At 35.7% G+C, this 18,788-nt stretch overlaps 1 pseudogene; it reads right to left on the bottom strand.

The window, feature by feature from the left end:
• Positions 1-108: 108 nt before the first annotated feature.
• Positions 109-17,169, bottom strand: LOC105764004 (protein S-acyltransferase 18-like; annotated as a pseudogene).
• Positions 17,170-18,788: the final 1,619 nt, after the last annotated feature.

Raw genomic sequence — 18,788 nt, 5'->3', positions numbered from 1 at the left:
AAAAAATAAAACGAGTATCACATTGTTGGAAATGAGTTCAAAACCAAAAAAAATTAAATAAGATGTTTGATCAAGAATGCACACAAACGACCAAATGAATCTTTTTTTTCATCTAGGAGATGGTTCACTTTCATTTTTCTTTATGACAAAACACAAAACTTGCCTTGAAATGTATGTTTCAAGCTCACTGGAAACCTCGGTTAACTTCAAATCGAAATTGCTTCTATACTTTTGTTTTGGTGACGGTGATGTCATAGTAGAAAACATAGTCGGAGAGCCTGAAAATCAACGTCTTAAGCTTGAAAGTCTTTCTGGTGAACCTAGAATTCTGCCTTTAAAAACTAGATGTGTTGTAGTTGTTCTTGAATTGGCCATATTTCTTTCAGGGTTCATTAATGGGCTACGTTTTATTGCTAGTGGTAGTGGCTTCAATGCATCAAACTTCACTGTTGGCTTTTGTATCATAAACCTTTGACTAGCCTTATCTGTAACTAGAAAAGCTTTGTCCCTACTAGGATTTATCAGTTTACATGGATCAATGCTTACATGGAACCCTTGTTTCTTGCTAGTTGAGGAGGAAGCTTTAAGATCTTCATCAATTCTTATAGACAATCTCGGGGGACCCTAAAATTGAACTCACACTTGTAAGATGGGCATAGTACCGAAAAGGGTCCATTTTCAAAATTATTTACGAAAATGGGCCGCTCTAAAAAATAATCACTAGAATGGACCGAAAATACTAAAACGCGCTAACGTGGATGCATTTTTAGGGGAAATCATAGAAAAATACACTGATGATGACGTGTTTTTTCTCGTGTCAACAAAAGCGCGATGACGTAGACGCGTTTTAGTAAAAAGCGCTGACAGGGATGCACTTTTCCACGTGTTTTCCCCCAACAGTCACCTCCAATGGCCATTTAAAAATTTGACCATTGGGTTCAACGGTTAGGAAAAAAATAATTATACACCCCCACCCATTTTTTTGACAGCAAATTTCTTCTAAATTATAATTCTTCTAAATTTCTCTCTAAATTTTTTATTTTTGTTTAAATTTGTATTTTTTTTATTATTTCTATGAAATTTGATCATGTTAGCAATGACCCGACAATTAATTCGTCTCGACAATAAACATATCTCCTTCGCCCAAATGAAAATGGTAAAGGTTAATTTCACTTTTTTAATATTATTTAATATTTTTATTTCATTTTTTAATTTAATTAATATTTTTTATAATTTATTTATAACAGTCGGTAGATCGAGTGTTACAATATTTTATTCGTAATATACCTTATCCTTCTTCACTGTTGATTGAAAATTAATTGACAGAAACAGGTTTTTGACAAGTGGCCAATATAGGCCAGGGGTGTAAGTTGGACCCAAAACTCCTTAGAGCGTTTGTGGAGAGGTGGAGACCTAAAATGCACACATTCCATCTTCTCTGTGGGGAGTGAACCATCACTTTGGAAGACGTGCAGTTATAGTTAGAGTTACTGGTAGAGGGGTCCGTACTCATCAGGTCCGTTCAATCTATTGAATGGGGAGCCATATGTTACGATCTTTTGGGTGCAATTTAGAATATTATTTACATAGGTTGGATTGATATGGGCTAGTTGTAAGAGACATTCCCGATGTTAGGGGATGATTCGACTGAAGTACAAAGAGTACGCTACGCTCGAGTGTACATCCTTCAGATCCTTAGAGGTTATCTGATGCTAGACAAGTCACGAAACCTCGTACATCTGAGGTGGCTACTGAAACTCATCGATTTTAGAACAGTTGGCGAACTCAGTTGAGGGTTTATCATGTTTTTAATATTGTACCGAAAAATGTGTCAAGCGACACAACCAAATAAAATCAAAATTGAAGGTTGCCTCTTACTGCTAAAATCATGGGCTCAATTTCGCTTTCCATTTTTACGTCATCTAGTGGACCACTTGTAGAAAGTCCCACTCTTAACAAGGTAAATTTTATATTATATTTTACAATTCGCCAAGTTACGGGGGAATACCTATCGCTATTGAAGATATACAGCTTCTATTAGACCAATGGTAGGAAGCGCATGTAAGTATTTATTTCATTTAATAATTATATATACATAACATAGTTGATTTTGTATTTAGTATTTAGTATTATGTATATAACTAATACTTTTGTCACGTTCATATAGTTTTAATGGACACCATACGAGGATCCGATAATTCGGACAGTAATTCCAGATGAATTCCTACAAAATCTGAACATTTGGCATGTTTAGGTCCCATTTGTTAAACTATGCTACCGTCAAGATGCACCAGACACATAGAATGTTGCGACAATTTAGATTTCGACAATCGATTTCCATGACACTTGAGGTGCTCGATAAAGAGCACAAAATTAACTTACGATGACTGAATACGTATTGGCCGATCTTTCATGCAGAATATATGAAAATATGGGATAATCAGTATGATAATATACCTACTGATGAACCGATTATCGTTTCGGAGTTAGCCTGCGATCTGAATTACATGTCATGATTTAGGATCCATGGCAAGCCATATTTACTCTTGAAAGAGGAGAGGCGTCAGTAAATCTGTGTCGAAAAATAATGACAGGGCCTTTTAAATACAAGGACAAGGGCTGGCGAGGCAAGCCCATCAACAGCGCCTACGCAATCACCGACCCCAACGGAGCAAGCAATGATGCCTACACCACAGCCCCTACAGATTATGTCAAGTGCGTATCCTAACCCTTATGTGTATATTAACCCTTTTATGTTTCATTTTTCCACTCCTATTGAAGGTTGGAATGCATGGCCCAGTGCATCTCATTTTTCGATGACTCTGAGTCAACCAATGATATATAGGCTATCGTCCCAATAAGGACCGCATGAGGCACCGTCGGAGAGTTCAAATCATTTCCAATCCCCATTGCTTTATGAGATTCAAGCTTGTTACACTCATTCGTCGTGGGTGATAAAAAACACCTCCACAATCTTTATTCTATCAAGGTGGGTTATTTTCCCAACATTCACAACCAGAAGTTGATCTTGAACAACCACAACCCTGATCAAAAGCTAAACCAAGAAGGAATCCAGCGCGTAACCATCGACCACCCCATGTGGCATTGATTCCGACCGACACATGCATTGATTTATTTTTAAATATTTTTGTACAAATTATTTTTATATTGTTTCATTTAATAAAATAGTTCTTTTGAATATTTTTGTACAAATTATTTTTATATTGTTTCATTTAATAGATTAGGTGTTATTTCGATGTGGACATGTTGGCATTGTAAAACCCGGGTTTTTACACCACCCGCATAACTTCTGTTGGTTCGTTATTTCCTGGATATCCATATTATCACTATTCTAGTTGAGCACGGTCAACTTTTTGGTTCGCAACGTAATTCTCTATTCGGTAACAACTTAAACGGAGCAAGCAATACAGACTACCACTTACGTTTATCTGGGACTGGTGGGAATACGTGTATTCACACGTTGTACATGTATTCTAAATTGTACACTTCATCGACATAGCCCATAGAATCCAAACAGAGATTTTGACAAGCAGCAATTACATGAGTGCATGGATAATAAAGTGCGTCAAACCTCCCACAGTCGAAAGTTCTATTTTTTAAGTGTACATGATATTGTCCGTCGGGAATACCTTGGTTCGATCTATCGTACTCTGCCACACAAAACCATATGTTGTTACGATCGTGACACACTGTGTGCATGGAGTTGACCCGCGTCTTGGCCTCATTAATTTCTTGCACTACCTTCCGGCACCATACATGGCTTCCTTGCATTTGGCATTTATAACTCACTGCTCACTTTAGAAACAGTGTTGCCAAATAGAAGTAAGTCTCACACAACCGAGGTAATCGGTAAATGACACATTCCTTTTAAAAAAGAATTGATGCATCCAACTAGGTTTGAAGTCATCTTATCATATCGAAGGTCACCGTCATATGATTGTGTCCACTAATTGAAAGGTATGTTACAGAGGTAGTTTGCGCCTTGATTGTTACTTGACTGCAAAATTGTCAACGTCTAATGAAAACGGTCATTATTGATCCCATACCCTATCAATATAAGTGGATAGCTATAATTACATACCATTCTTCCATTCAGAACAAATTAAATATTACAAACCAAATAATATTGGTGGCGATTAAATACCCATGTTGGTCACTTGTCGTTGCTCAGCGGTAGACTGTTATTGTCCGTAGTAGTTGGACGCAACATGCCTTAAACAATACTGATGGTGTGTGTGATCCCACAGGCTCCACCATTAGTCAATTGTGGCTAGTATTCCAGTGCCCCGATCCGATATAACGCAGATATCAAGTTGGGGACAGACATGCCTCCTTAACCTAGAAAGAAAAAAATCTTAGTCGTCACTTGACTCCCTCAGTTTATTGCAAACGCAATTGGAATGATCCTCTCATCACCATTCTATGCCACAACTAGCAATAGCTGATGGGTATATCTACCATACATAAAGGTACCGTCAATTTGTACCAATCACTTGCAGTACTTAAAAGTGTCCCGGCATTACTTAAAGCTCGAAAACAGATGTCTGAATGCTTGGCATCCACGGAGCAAGCTACCATTGTAGTATGCAGGAACTGTTTCAAAGCTTGTTACACAACCTGGGACGTAGCTCTCCAACACTTGACACCAGTACCACACTTCATTGTATGAAGTGTCCCACCCACGGTGCATCTTCTCTAACGCTTTCTGCTTAGCTATCGAAACCTTACGATAAAAAGGCGTGTACTTAAATTTTCTATGAATATTGGCAATTAAGATCGATACAGTAGTCCCAGGATCTACTTTCATTATCGGTAGTATTAAGCCCGCTATCATCTCTGAATTCAGCTTGGGATGATCTTGTGAAACACTTGTCAACCCATGAGTACGTTAAACTATGCAACATTAAATAATAATACTAATACTCAAAAACTATAAACACCCATTGATACTGTACCAGAGGCAACACACGTATGCGAACCATACTTTTTTATCTCCCACAACCTTGCCATCTTCTTAACCGAAGCCATGATTTTTCATGAACATGTACTGTCTTGCACTGTACAGTTGGCCTCGAACTTATTGGAATTGGATTTGACCACGTGGTAGTTAACCTCGTTCATGATGATATATTGCTTCAATGCACCAAGAAAACCATCCTTACTAGAAAACTCCTTACCAACTTCCAATTCATCCGAATCCAAAAACGAACTTGTATGGCCACGCCTCCTGTGTGGTAGATCTGGAAACTCTAACGCATCATCTGTCGACAGATCAACATTATGCATGTGAGCTAAAAGCGAGTACGCTGTAAATCTCAGATATTCTTCTCCTTTATCTGAACTCTCTTCACCGTCTTTAGGTTTGGTTCAAATAGGCCTCGATTTAGAAAATAATGCAACTTCTACTCCATCAACATAAGGCTCCCGGGGTGGATCCACATTAGAGTCATCATCTGACTCACCAACATCTATAATGTAGGAGGTCACATCACCGGTGGACATAGTAGGGAGTACATTATCCCTTTTTGTGTACATTTCAGAACGTCCCTAATCATATGTGGATTGTGAACCATTAGAAGTTGATGCCATTCTCTAGTAAGCATTTTCAGCATTTAACATCGACCCGCAGATGTCGTACAGGGGTCGTGTATTCCGTCCTGCCATAAAAAATAGATGGTTCTGTATTCTGCCTCCCACTAACGGAGTGTCGAGTAGGGGTCGTGTATTCCTCTCAAATAGTAGTAGATGTTGAAGTCGCAAGTGCTTCATTTGGTGCTGAAAATTCCACATATAACTCAAGATAAGGTGATCCACCAGCGAAGTGCGTCTGCAACATCGCCTCCAAGCCACGAACAGCTTTGATATCAAATGAGTCATATGTCACGGGATCAACTAAAGCATAAAATTCATACTTAATAGATGAAACTCTCATTGGCGTTGTTCCAAATATTTTACGCCTAATATTTTTTACGAAATTCTTTCAATTCTATGTTCCGGTTAAAAACCAGTTGTGTTGTGTTCTTCGAAAAAGAAACATCATTCTTGGTGTCACAGACCTCACCGTCATAGTAAATAACAACACTAATAAGTCCACTCATTTTCAACCAAATTATTTTTCGAAAGAAATTCAAAACAAAAAAACATTATGTAAAAATATAATGATTTGTAATTAACATGATAAATCAACTTATACCTTCTCAACTTCTTATACAACAAGAGAATGAAATTTGGTCATTTATAGCCTACGGAATAGTGGGATGCACTACCACAAGCACTACTGAAAAGAGCACCCAGCTAAAAGCTTTTTCAGTACTTTTGCTGACAGTGCATCCTGCTTGAAGCGTTTTTCAACCCCAACTATTAGATTTTTCAAAATCCTAGGATATATTTTTAAAATCTTCTCAAATTTATTTTTTCAGAATCAACAGTACAAAAAAAGTCTAGTTGGAAGCTTTTTCTGTATTATTACTGACCGTACAAAAAAAGTAAAATCCATCTCGTCAAAATAATTTTTTTCAGAACACATCAACGTCAAATTTATTTCTTCCAGAACAATACTTAACAATTAAAAAATTAAACCCTAAACCCTAGACCCTAATCCCTATTTTTTTAAAATTGTAACACTTAAACTCATCCCAAAAGTTTCGACCTAATCTCGAAGGTTACATTGACCACCAAAGTGATCCTAGAACAATTTACAAAAGAATTGTTTAAAACTTAATCCAATACGATTTGATTAAATTAAGCTAAATCATTTAACAATTTATACGCCGAATTTGTAATCAAATTGGATTTAGAAATTGTACAGACTGGCGTTATGAAAAATTATTTGCAGTGGATAATATAATATTTACCGTTCAAATGCAAAACATAAACTAGTATTATTTGCTTAAAACTTACATTGTATTAAAGTTTAAACCATTGATTTCAGTAAATCAAAACCACCTACGAAAATGTTATACCAAATTCGAATCCGAAAACCATAATCAAAACTTCAAATCAACTTAACAACTTTGTGAATCCAAATCAAATTATACCACAGTCCATAAAAATTTACTAATAGTCCAAATGAAAATAATTTAACAAAATTATTGAAAACTTTAATAAGTCCAAACTGAATTGAGAAAACCCGCAAGGAAGTTTTGAGATCACCGAAACACTGAATCCAACACCAAACATAAGAATTACCTGAAAGGAAAGAAAACTAAGATGGGGTGGGCGAACAACTTATATTAGTAATCAGTCTTACAAGTAGTCCATTAACAACTATAACATAGAGATATTATTTCAAACTGATAAGGCCAGAGAGATAAAAGAGAAATACTAGAGTGATAAAATAGAAAATAAAGAATTGAAAATTTACTTATAAGATCAGTTCGATTCGAGATAGACCACTCACTCAAATAATACTTTTCAATAAAAAGGACTCCTATCCTACTAAAGAGTTTCCTAGGTTATTTATATTAACAATCCTAGATAATAACCTAAACTAACAAGCTTAAATAAAGAAACACAATCTGTAATAGCCAAAGTGGTTCTTAATTATCAGATAAGTGTAACAAAAGTGGTTCCATGATTTCAGTTAACTGACTAACTCTGACTTCTTCCATATTTTTTCCACATGCCCTAGATTTTCGCCTTGAGTATACTTGTAGGGGAGTTGCATCAACGCTTCCCCCTTCGTAAGACAAGTTGTCCTCAAGGCGAAATGATGAAAATTGTTCGATAAGGAAATCATATTTTCCTATGAAGCTTCTTCCAAAGGCCTCCCTTTCCATTCAATCAACAACTCCGATGTACAAACCCCAGCTTCCTAAACCCACCGGTGAGATAAAACTTTGGCTGGAAAAAGACTTATTTCCCACTCTGTCGAAAGGTGGTGAACAAGGCAGTTAACCCATCGCTGGTTGAAGTAATGATACGTGGAATATAAGATGAACTTAAGAAGGCAACAAGTTCAGTTCATACACCACCTTACCAATGCATCGTAAGATTTTGTAAAGGCCAAAAAAATATGGAGACAACTTTTCATACCGTTTCATGGCAAGTGATTTTTGTCGATAAGGTTGAATATGTAGGAAAAGAAAATCCCCAACATAGAATGTGAGGTCTTGACGCTTAGAATCAGCTTGAGATTTCATACGAGATTGAGCTTTGAGCAAGTTACCCTTCAAAAGCTTCAACATGCCATCCCATTGGATTAGTTGTTGCTCCAATTTCGCCATTGCAGTCTCGCTAGGAACATGAGGATAAAACGGTGACAGATCACAACCATAAACTATCTTGAAGTTATGTAAAAACTAGTATTAAAAGAGAATTCAACCCACAGAAAAAATCTACTCCATTCGGTAGGTTGTTCTTGTGCAAAACAGCGACAGTAAGCTTCTAAACATCAATTGACCATTTCTGTTTGGCCATCAATTTAAGGGTGGTAACTTGTGCTCTTTCGCAGTTTCATTTTATGTGCCCTTTCGTAGTTTCATTTTACTTGGTTTAAAAATTTCTTGTTAAAAATTACTGAGAAAAATAACATCTCGGTCAGATACAATTGAACGTGGAAAACCATGACGTCTAAAAATTTTCTTACAAAAATTCACAACAACTATCTCGGCTATAAAAAAAGGAGCCAAGGGAATAAAGTGAACATATTTACTCAAACGGTCTACCACCACAAGAATCGTGACAAAACGGTGTGACTTGGGAAGGCCCACAATGAAATCAAGAAAGATGTCTTTTGAAATGCGATCCAAAATCGACAAAGGTTAGAGGAGACCAGCTGGTCACAAAGCTTGATATTTGTTTTGTTGGCACTACAAACAGTTTTGGACATAGTGATAAACATCTTGTCTTAATTGAGGCCAAAAGAATTGTTCTGACAGCCATTTGAGAGTCTTCAAATATCCTCCATGCCTGCAATAGGAGTGTTGTAAGATTCAAAAAGAACCTTCTGCTTGAGGGTTACATTGTCAAGAATAACCAGCCTATTTTTATAATAGAGCATTTGCCCTGCAATAACAAAATATGAGAAAGAAGCAGGAATAGAAGTTAGTGACAACATAATATGGCTGGTATAAGGATCCACTTTCAGTGCCTATTGTAAATCCAACAAATCCAAGCTAAATGGAAGTGCTAAAGATAAAAAAAATTTGCAGAATATGGTATGCGGGAAAGCACATCAGCTCTCTTGTTTTCTTTTGCTACTTTGTAGATAATGGAAAAGACAAATGGCATTAGTTTCATTAAGAATCGCTATTGTTCGGTTGTCGTAATACGCTGTTCCAACAAGGACTTAAGTGTACAGTGGTTTGTTTTGACAAAAAAAAGGCCTCCCCAATAGATAATGTTTCCATTTTTGTAATGCCAGCACCAAAACAAGTAATTCTTAGTCATATGCTAATTTTATGTTATCCGTAAAGGAAATTCCTTTACTAAAATAGGCTATTGAATGCTCAGCCTGCAATAGGATGGCACTCATTCCTTCGAATGATACATCACATTCTACGGTGAATAGTTGTGAAAAATCCAGAAGGTGTAATACTGGGATTGTCTTCAATATGCGCTTGAGGTTGTTGAATGCTTCTTTCGCAATTGGGGACCATTGGAAGCCAACTTTCTTAGCGAGTTGAGTAAGAGGACGTGCTATCAGTCCATAGTTCTTGACGAATTTGCGATAGTATCCCGTCAGACCTAGAAATCCACGTAACTCTTTTAAGTTGGTAGGAACAGGCCAGGACTGGACTGCTTGGATTTTGGACTGATCAACCTATACTCCTTGAGAATTTACCATATGTCTAAGAAAATTTATCTGTGGTTGGCCGAAGTGTCACTTGGAAGCTTTGGCATGATATATGTTGTTGCGGGGTAGATTAAGAGTTGTACGGATGTGTTGTAAGTGTTGGTTCATATCCTTGCTATAAATAAGGATATCATCGAAAAATACTAGAATAAATTTTCGCAAATAAGGTCTGAACAGGTCATTCATAACAGCTTGAAATGTTGATGGAGCATTAGTAAGATCAAATGGAATGACTACAAATTCGTAATGCCCTGAGTGCTTTCTGAATGTTGTCTTGGCTATGTCTTCTGGTTTGACTCTGATCTGATGGTAGCAGAAACAGAAGTCGATCTTGGAAAAGATCATAGCCCTTTTATAATTAATCTAATAATTTATCAATATTAGGAATTGAATATTTACCGGGTATGGTGATTTTGTTAAGGGTACGATAATCGACACATATCCTCTGGGTATGGTCTTTCTTTTTTACTAAAAGTATCGAGCTAGCAAAGGGGTTGATTTTGGGTCGAATAAATCCAGTGGTCAAAAGTTTAGCTATTTGTTTTTCTATTTCAGTTTTTTGGTTATAGGGATAACAGTATGGTCGAATGTTTAGAGGTTGGGCATTAGGTATAAGAGGAACAGAGTGAATGTAAGACTGAAAGGGTGGTAAAGTACTTAGTTCTTGGAAAATAGCTTGGTATTCAGAAAGTAGCGATTGCATGGGGCTAGATGATACCTTAGCATGGTTAACTTTAATAGAAAAATGCTAAAATGTGGCAGTAGCTGTAGTTTTCGATGGCCCTTATTGTAGTTTATACTTTTGCTCGTCAATCTAGAAGATAAGGAATATTTCATTCCAGTTTGCCTGTGCCTTGTTGAGGGTTGCCAACCACTGGATGTCTAAAACCACATTGGCTCCTCTAATATTAAAATAGTAGAAATCTTGTATAATCTTCAACCTAAGAAGTTAGATCTTTACATTGCGACAAACATAATTACAACATATGATGTCCCCATTACCAATCTGAACCCTAAAAAATGGCAGAATTTGTGTTTTCAGATTCAATTCCTTGATAATGGTATTAGTTATGAAATTGTATGTAGAGCCACTGTCAATAAGAATTAAAACTTCTTTAGTCTCGATGTCCCCTCTAAGCTTCATGGTGGTGGTATGTCTTCCCCAATATGGCATGAAAACTAAGTGTTACCAAGTCATTTTGCTAAAGATTATAAACTTCCTCAGTCGGGCAAGTCTTTTGCTCATCCTGTTCTTTGGTAGCCTCCAACAGTGAGAAAAATCCTGTTTTGCAATGATGGCCAGAACCGTATTTTTTGTTGCATCTAAAAAAAACCCATTAGCTAATCTTACTTGTATCTCAACATCCCAATTTTGACTGGGGTATGTTACAGTGTCCTGAGAAATGGGAGGACTAGATTGTTGTAGAGCGGGGTTAGGCTTACTTGAATTGGACCAAGAGGTTCCTCTTGAACCAAGTGTTAAGCCTAGTTCGAACTCATATTCGAGCGCCAAACTCATTACTTTGTAGACTGTCCGTGGTTTATAGATGCACATATCAACCTTTAAATCTTCTCTCAATCCATTGAGAAAAACCCTGACAGACAATGATCGAACCAATTTCTTACTTGAGCTAACCTTTTTACGATCTCCTAGTGATATTCTTGAACAGTACTAGTCTGCTTGATATTTTAAATATACTTATCAAGATTCTAAAATTCTGCTGGCCCGTAATTTTCGTGTAATGCCTGGACCAACTCGTCTTAATAAAGGATACATTGTTCAGAGTTGAGCCACGAAAATAAATCAAGAGCATCACCTTCAAGGTACATTGTTGTTATATCTACTTTAAGCTCTTCTAGACTTTGATAATAGTGAAAATATTTTTCCGCTTTAAGAATCCACCCACGTGGGTTGTCACCATCAAAATTGAGGAATTTAATTTTTGTATGAGGACGGTGTACTGGATATCTTTTTCACTAGGGTTGAGCATCGTCATCATTATCTAAAGGCTAGTTGTCGCGTCATTCTCACGACTGCTCTAGTCCGTTTTTTATCTTCCTTTGTCTCGAGGGTTTATTGTATTGGAAGCAGAAGGTTGATAAGTTTGGGATTGAATTTTCAAGGCTGCTACCTCTGCTCTAAGGGTTTCCACGACTTTCAGTTTAGATGCCATGGCAGCTAGTTAGGTGGCTATAGGGTCAGAAGTTTGATTGGATGATATTGCACAATTTTCTTATGTTTCATTGGAGGGATTAGAAGTACTTTGGGTGGTGACTACCGTCTTTATTTCCCGACAACGGAACCAAATATGATAAGGGCAAAAAGATAAAGAGAAATACTAGAGTGATAAAAATAGAAAATAAAGAACTGAAAATTTATTTGTAGGATCAGTTCGATTCGAGATGGACCACTCTTCCAAATAATACTTTTCAATAAAAAAGACTCATATCCCACTAAAGAGTTTCCTAGGTTATTTATACTAACAATCCCAGGTAATAACCTCAACTAACAAGCTTAAATAAAAGAAAATAATTTGTAACAGCCAAAGTGGTTCCTCATTTTCAGATTAGTGTAACCAATGTGGTTCCATGATTTCGACTAACCGACTAAATCTGACTTCCATATTTTTTCCACGTGCCCTAGATTTTTGCCTTAAGTATACCTGTAAGCCACTCGAGCAATAGTATACAGCTGAGCTGGTATACGTATAGTATAGTGCAGTAAATCGCTGTCTAGAAGAATTGCAGTAAAACTACCAAATCAATCTTCTTTCTCTTCATTACCAAATCTCAAATTTTAATGCACATGCAAAATGCACACTACACGCAGACGATCATACAGAACAAGACTACACATATTCAGTTGCCCAGACTCAATATCAAATTAACTTGTATTTCATTATTAAGTAATGTCTCAATTCTGTAGATCACATCACATTAACGCTAAACAAGCCGTTAAATTAATTCTATAATTACGAATACGAGTCTAAGCTAAAACAGAGTCCCAAACACAATTACCAAGGCTTAACCGAGGGTCGGATTACATAGAAACATAAAACGAGTTAGTTTATGACAACATAATAATTTACAAAACAGGGCCACACAGTCGTGTGCCTTGGCCGTGTGGGTGGGTTTAGGCCGTGTGAAGGTCGACAAGGACGTGTAAAAGAGGCACACACCCATATGAATGAAGTACACACTCGTGTGAAAAAGGCACACGCCCGTGTGACCGAGTTACATGACCGAGTAAGTATCCCGAGTGCCTCACTGTGCAAAAGTGTAAAATGTAACAAAATTATAGAACAAAGCAGACACGACCATGTGGAAAACTCCCACATCAACCCCATGAGTACGTTAAAAGTATTGGGCTAGCAAAGCGGTTGATGTTGGCACTGAAAAATGTCAAAAACCCTAATTTTACAATATCACACGACCGTGTGGACCGCCCATGTACAGCACACTCCCGTGGAGCCACCCGTGTAGTCACGAAACCACACAGAAACATGCTTTAAGTTGTGATTTCGTGATAGCAGCGCAACCCCTAATCACTAATAGTTCAGAAACACGCGTTAAATTGAGATCGCAAGCACCGAGAATTGACCGATTCGCCTTCACAAAAGTGTTCCGAACCCTTAATTTCACATACAACCAAACTATAGGAACTTCAATTAATTGACATAAAAGAAATGGAAACAAACATTTCATTAACCCCAATAAACAAAACCTAGCTGATTCACATCCGATTAAACGAAACACATGAAGGCAATCAACCCTTGACCATCGGACGGTAACAAAAAAAGAAAAAACAATGCAGAAACAGAAAAGGCAAAGAGAAAACAAGCAAAAACTAAAAATTGGGAAAAATGGAAGATGGAAGAGGGAGAACGCGAGAGATTTTAGGATAACCTCCCATTTCAAATTAAAAATAAAATCAAAATAAATAAATATTTATAAATTAAAAACAAAACTAGAATAAAATTAATTCCTCTTAAACACTAATAAGGATTCGAACACGAGACCCAAAGGTAAACTAACACACACACTACCACTGAACCAGCAAACTCATTCTGACATTAAAATGCGAAAACGAACTCAACTGCTTAACCTACTCATTGACCTTAACTACAAACCTCAAAACTTCTAACCTCAAATTTTAAGGTGTTATAAAAACCATAAACAAACTGAAAACCCTAAGCTTAAGCCTTAATTTGCAAATAAGCAAAAAAACCTAATCAAACACAGGGAAAAGTGCGTCACCATATACGCTTTTTACTAAAGTGCGTCCACGTCAGCGCGCTTTTGCTGAAACGAGGAAAAACGTGTCCTCATCAATGTGCTTTCCTACGATTTCTCCTAAAAACGTGTCAACATCAACACGTTTAGTGTTTTCGGTCCATTCCAATGATTATTTTTTGGAACAACCCATTTTCGTAAATAATTTCGAAAATAGGCCTTTTTTGGTACTATGCCCTGAAAGATGATGACACTATTGATATTCTTTGGATAAAATCAAGTTTTGGATATCTTGTATATACCTGAGTTCTTAATCATTTGCATAAACCTTGACAAGAATGTTTCTTTTTCGGGTGAATCAAAATCAAAGCTGTCGTCCGATGAGACATCAAAGTCGTCAAAAAGGTCCACTATAAATTAGTTCTCTTCTTTTATTGCCAATATATAATCATATGTTCTCATTCCTTGTAACAAGAGTCAACACATTCAATTAAGAGCAATGATATAACAAAATATGCCACAGTTAAGAGCATGAATTAACAAGGAACAAAATGGTCAAATTTCCTAGACAAGCTAAAAGAACGGGGATTTGAGATCATAGGGCATGGTGATGTACTGTGACATGCTCATACTTGTTATAATTACCAATGTGGTACACCATGAAACAAACACAAAATTTCCTAAATTTCACAACTTCATATTGCAAGTGTTGAAATAGCCATATGATGCAAAGATATTTCAATGGAGTGATCATATAGTGATCATATAATGATTATCTCCCACCACAACTCTATCTTTTACTGCAAACTGACCACGTGGAAATGACCTCATTTCATGTGCAAAACTTACAATGGAGATGTTGAAGGAAGAATATGATAGGGAATCTTATTTTGGTCTACTACATTATATGTTAGAAACTAATCAAAGAAGGAAGCATCGATTGAACACAGGTGAACTAACAAAAAGGACTTGATATCAAGTCTTCAATTAACAACAATCTCGAGTTTGATCCCTGAATAACCCCTATCCCTTCCTTGTTTTACTTACCTTTCTTATCACAACTATATGAAAGAAGAAAACTTGTCCCATTGCAGCTGATCCATAAATAGTAAACAAAGCCAACAAAACCTGTAACATTTCCAAGAGTTGAGACAAACCCAAACCAGATTTTTTGCATTCAAAATGAACTCCAATAAGAGAGATTTTCCAATATGGAAAAGAGATAATAATATTTACTGTTTATGTAAAAACTTTTCTCCAGCTCTTGCTCTATTCCCTTCTTGTCCACAAAGCACCTAATAAATATAGCAATTGCAGTGCCTCCTTCTAAAATCAGCTATTGTAACAGTAACAATTAATTTTTAGTACAATAGAACTAACTTAGAATTTGAAGCCTTTTTGGAGCATTTGAATGACATAGAAAATCCACTTACCATTAACAAGACAAAAATCATTAGAAGAATGAATGTTGTATAGTTTGTTTTTCCTACACAATTGTTCAATCACCGATATATAACATAAAAACTAGCAAATCTATATCAATAAACATAAATTGCTTCTCAAATTACACTGAAAACTTAAAAAGGAAACAAAAAATGACAGACCGAAATTGGTTCTTACCCTGCAATGATGATCAAAACCTTCAACACACCGGTTGCAAGTCCTACAAAGCTTGCTATGCTTTTCACCTAAGATAAAGCATAGAAGAATGTAAAAGGTTTTTTCTGATGCAATCAATCATTATAAGCACTAAACTAAATAACTAATTATAACTAAAAGAACCCATGAATTTACACAAGGTGAGACTCAAATCTCAAAGTTTCTAGTGCCTCAATCTTGCCATGGAGCCAAGGCCTCATTGGTGCAAATGATAAATGCAAGTAGTGATTTTGTTTTTGTTTGGAAAGCTAGAAAAAGAGTGCAAACCTCAAAATCGCATAGAGAACAATAAGAGATATTATCATCCTCTTTAACATCAGGTGAAACTGCATCATCTTTCATGACAAGGGGAAATGGTAACAATGGTTCCATTTGGAAATTGGTTTTCCATGGATCCAAATACTTCCTCCTTATAAAAGTCCTTAGAATCTTCTTCTCTAACCTCTTAAAAAACCTTACAACAATCTTGGTCAATATGAACCCATAATTTAGCTTCAAAATCCCTTTAGATTTCCCTTTTTTCTACTTCTTAAAGCTGGTTTTATTAGTAGGATCAATAGCAGTACACCTAACAAACAGGAACACAACTGAGAGTGCCTGGAAATGAAAAAAAAAAATCAAACCCCATTGAAAGTTAGCTATAAAAAAACACAAAAAAGGGGTTCAAATTTTTGGTTTGTGAAGAACATTACCACAAAGGAAAAGATCGTTGTGATAGTGATTTCAGGTATTCAGCCCTAAAAATGTATAAAATGCCACAACTAGGAAACTAAAGACTGCCATTCCCACCATCTGAAAAAAAAAACCCAACAATTTCGATTTCAACCCAAAAACCGCATAAAAGTTCCAAAACAAAAGATGGGTATTTAACTTTTATTTACCTGTAAAGGATGGAGAGGTCGCTGCCAACCATGGCGTCTCATGATCTTCATCATGCTCTTAAAACCTTATTTTTTTTCAATTTTTTGAGTACAAAACTGAAACAATAACAAATTTTTTGGGGGTATTAAAGTGACTTAAAAAAAATTCAAGCTACTTATGAAACAATCCCAAAATCCATGGTATATGGATTTAAAGTTGAAACTATGAAGTTTCTTTTTATTTTGCTTGTGAATATATATTGGCTCTTGAATCCCTCAAACATTCGATATTTTGATAAGGCGATTTGAAATTTGAATGGCGATTGTAGATGTAAAATCTAGCCCATCATCTAACGGCTGTAAATTCTTCACCGCCATCATCATAGTTTCTTCTCGGTTAAAATTTAGTCCTTTGACGCGAATGGACTTGGCACCCTAATTCGATTCCTCTAGGCCGTAGCGCCAAAGCTTACACGTGAAGGCTTTCCTTGCCGTTTTGACTCCAAATTTGAGGCTGTTTTCAACCTTTTTCAAGTCTTAAAGTCCTAGCTACTATTGTAACCCTTGTTTAGGTAAAATAGACTTCATAAACAGGATCTTTTAGAGGGTTAGAAACAACTTTTACTTTTGTAGAATTTTTAGCTTATTGTAACTTTTATTGTTTTTGTGTTCTTTTTTTATGGATTGCTAAACCCTTTTATAGTTAAAAGAAATTTTGAAGTTTATTCAAAAAGTTTATGAGATTTAATTGTTTTTTCTTCTTTTCTTTAGCATTTGCATGTCTTTTATTAAATTATAAATATTTAGAATTATTGAAAATTAGGTTTAATATCAGTTGCTCAGAATATTTATGTTGTTAATTAGAATAATTAAATCTATAATTGTTTAATTGATTCTAATGCTTGTAAGAAACAACATAGTTGGATATAAGCTATGTATGCCATTTATATTGTGTGGACATGCAACCTCATCTAAGTAAACCCTGCTTGTGTATGTTTTGTTGATTAGAATTAGACCTCTCATTCTTAATGTTATCAGTAAGTTAACTCTATGCGCAAAGTTATAGGATTATTTATTGATAAGGTAAATCATTCCAATGAGCTTCCTCTTGGTTAATGACAAGGTAAGGTTGTATGTGAATAAGGTTGTATCTACAAACCCCAAACATGGATTGTAAAACAAGCATGGAAAGTACCAAACAAACATGAATAGGGTTGCTTGTGAATAGTATAGTTTCTTGATAACTTGCATATTAGAGTTCTTTTAATTTAGTTTCCATAGTATTTTAGGAGGTAATTATAGCATTTAGATTAGTTTTTATTGCATTTTATAGTTTTTATTGGATTAATTATATCTTATTTAATTTTTTTCATTCTTTTTATCATTTTTAGAGTTAATTTAGATTTATTGGTTATTTTTCTTTTTCCCATTGTAGGTCTTAGATGAAGAATGGAAGACTAGGAGCATACAGTAAAAAGTGGTGAAGAGAGGTCTTTCACTCCACTGGATTTGATTCAATGTGGTGGAGCATGCTCTCTAATTTAGAATTTGGCAGCAAGTGCTTTGCTCCACGGTAATTTTTGCATTCGGTGGAGCGGCACGATTAAAACCCTAAAAACAAGGGTGATGAGATTTAAGAGGAAAAAAAGGAGGAAAAGAGTAGGAAAGAACAACTCTTTCATAAGGGAAACTTCAAACTTGTAAAGACAAGAAGCAAAAAGAGATCCGAAGCGCTCAACATAAATTCTTCAACTATTTTTTCTCTAGATTATTTCTTTTTACTTTTTTTATGCAAGTTTATTTTGAATCTCTTTTTGTGTGGTTTTCTCAACTCAGTATGAATCAAACTCTATTTTCTTGGAATAAAGATGGATCCTATTTCTTATTTAATTAATTTATTTTCTTTTTGATTGTTTGATCTTTACTAATTATTTATTCAATTTTTTGCTTATTTAATCTACTTACATGATCACCAAGTTGCATTAATTTGATAATCTTGATTTGTCTTGGAAGAGAAAATTAAGGTTTAGGTCTAGACAAAATAGATTAGGATTAACTTTTAGTAGTGCTGATGAATAAATTAATTTGTGGCTAAGATAAGAATATACATGATGCCCTAATCAACCTAATAGGTTTATTCTTAGTGACTTCACTCAACTTGCTTAGCATAGGAATATAGCTAGTGGGAAAGGGGGATTAACTGAGCTAGATATCGGAAG

The sequence above is a fragment of the Gossypium raimondii genome, chromosome 12 (genome assembly GCF_025698545.1).
Source record: "Gossypium raimondii isolate GPD5lz chromosome 12, ASM2569854v1, whole genome shotgun sequence".
In the NCBI taxonomy this organism is placed as follows: domain Eukaryota; kingdom Viridiplantae; phylum Streptophyta; class Magnoliopsida; order Malvales; family Malvaceae; genus Gossypium; species Gossypium raimondii.
Note: the sequence above shows the minus strand (reverse complement) of the source record. Positions and strands in the feature narration are given on the sequence as shown.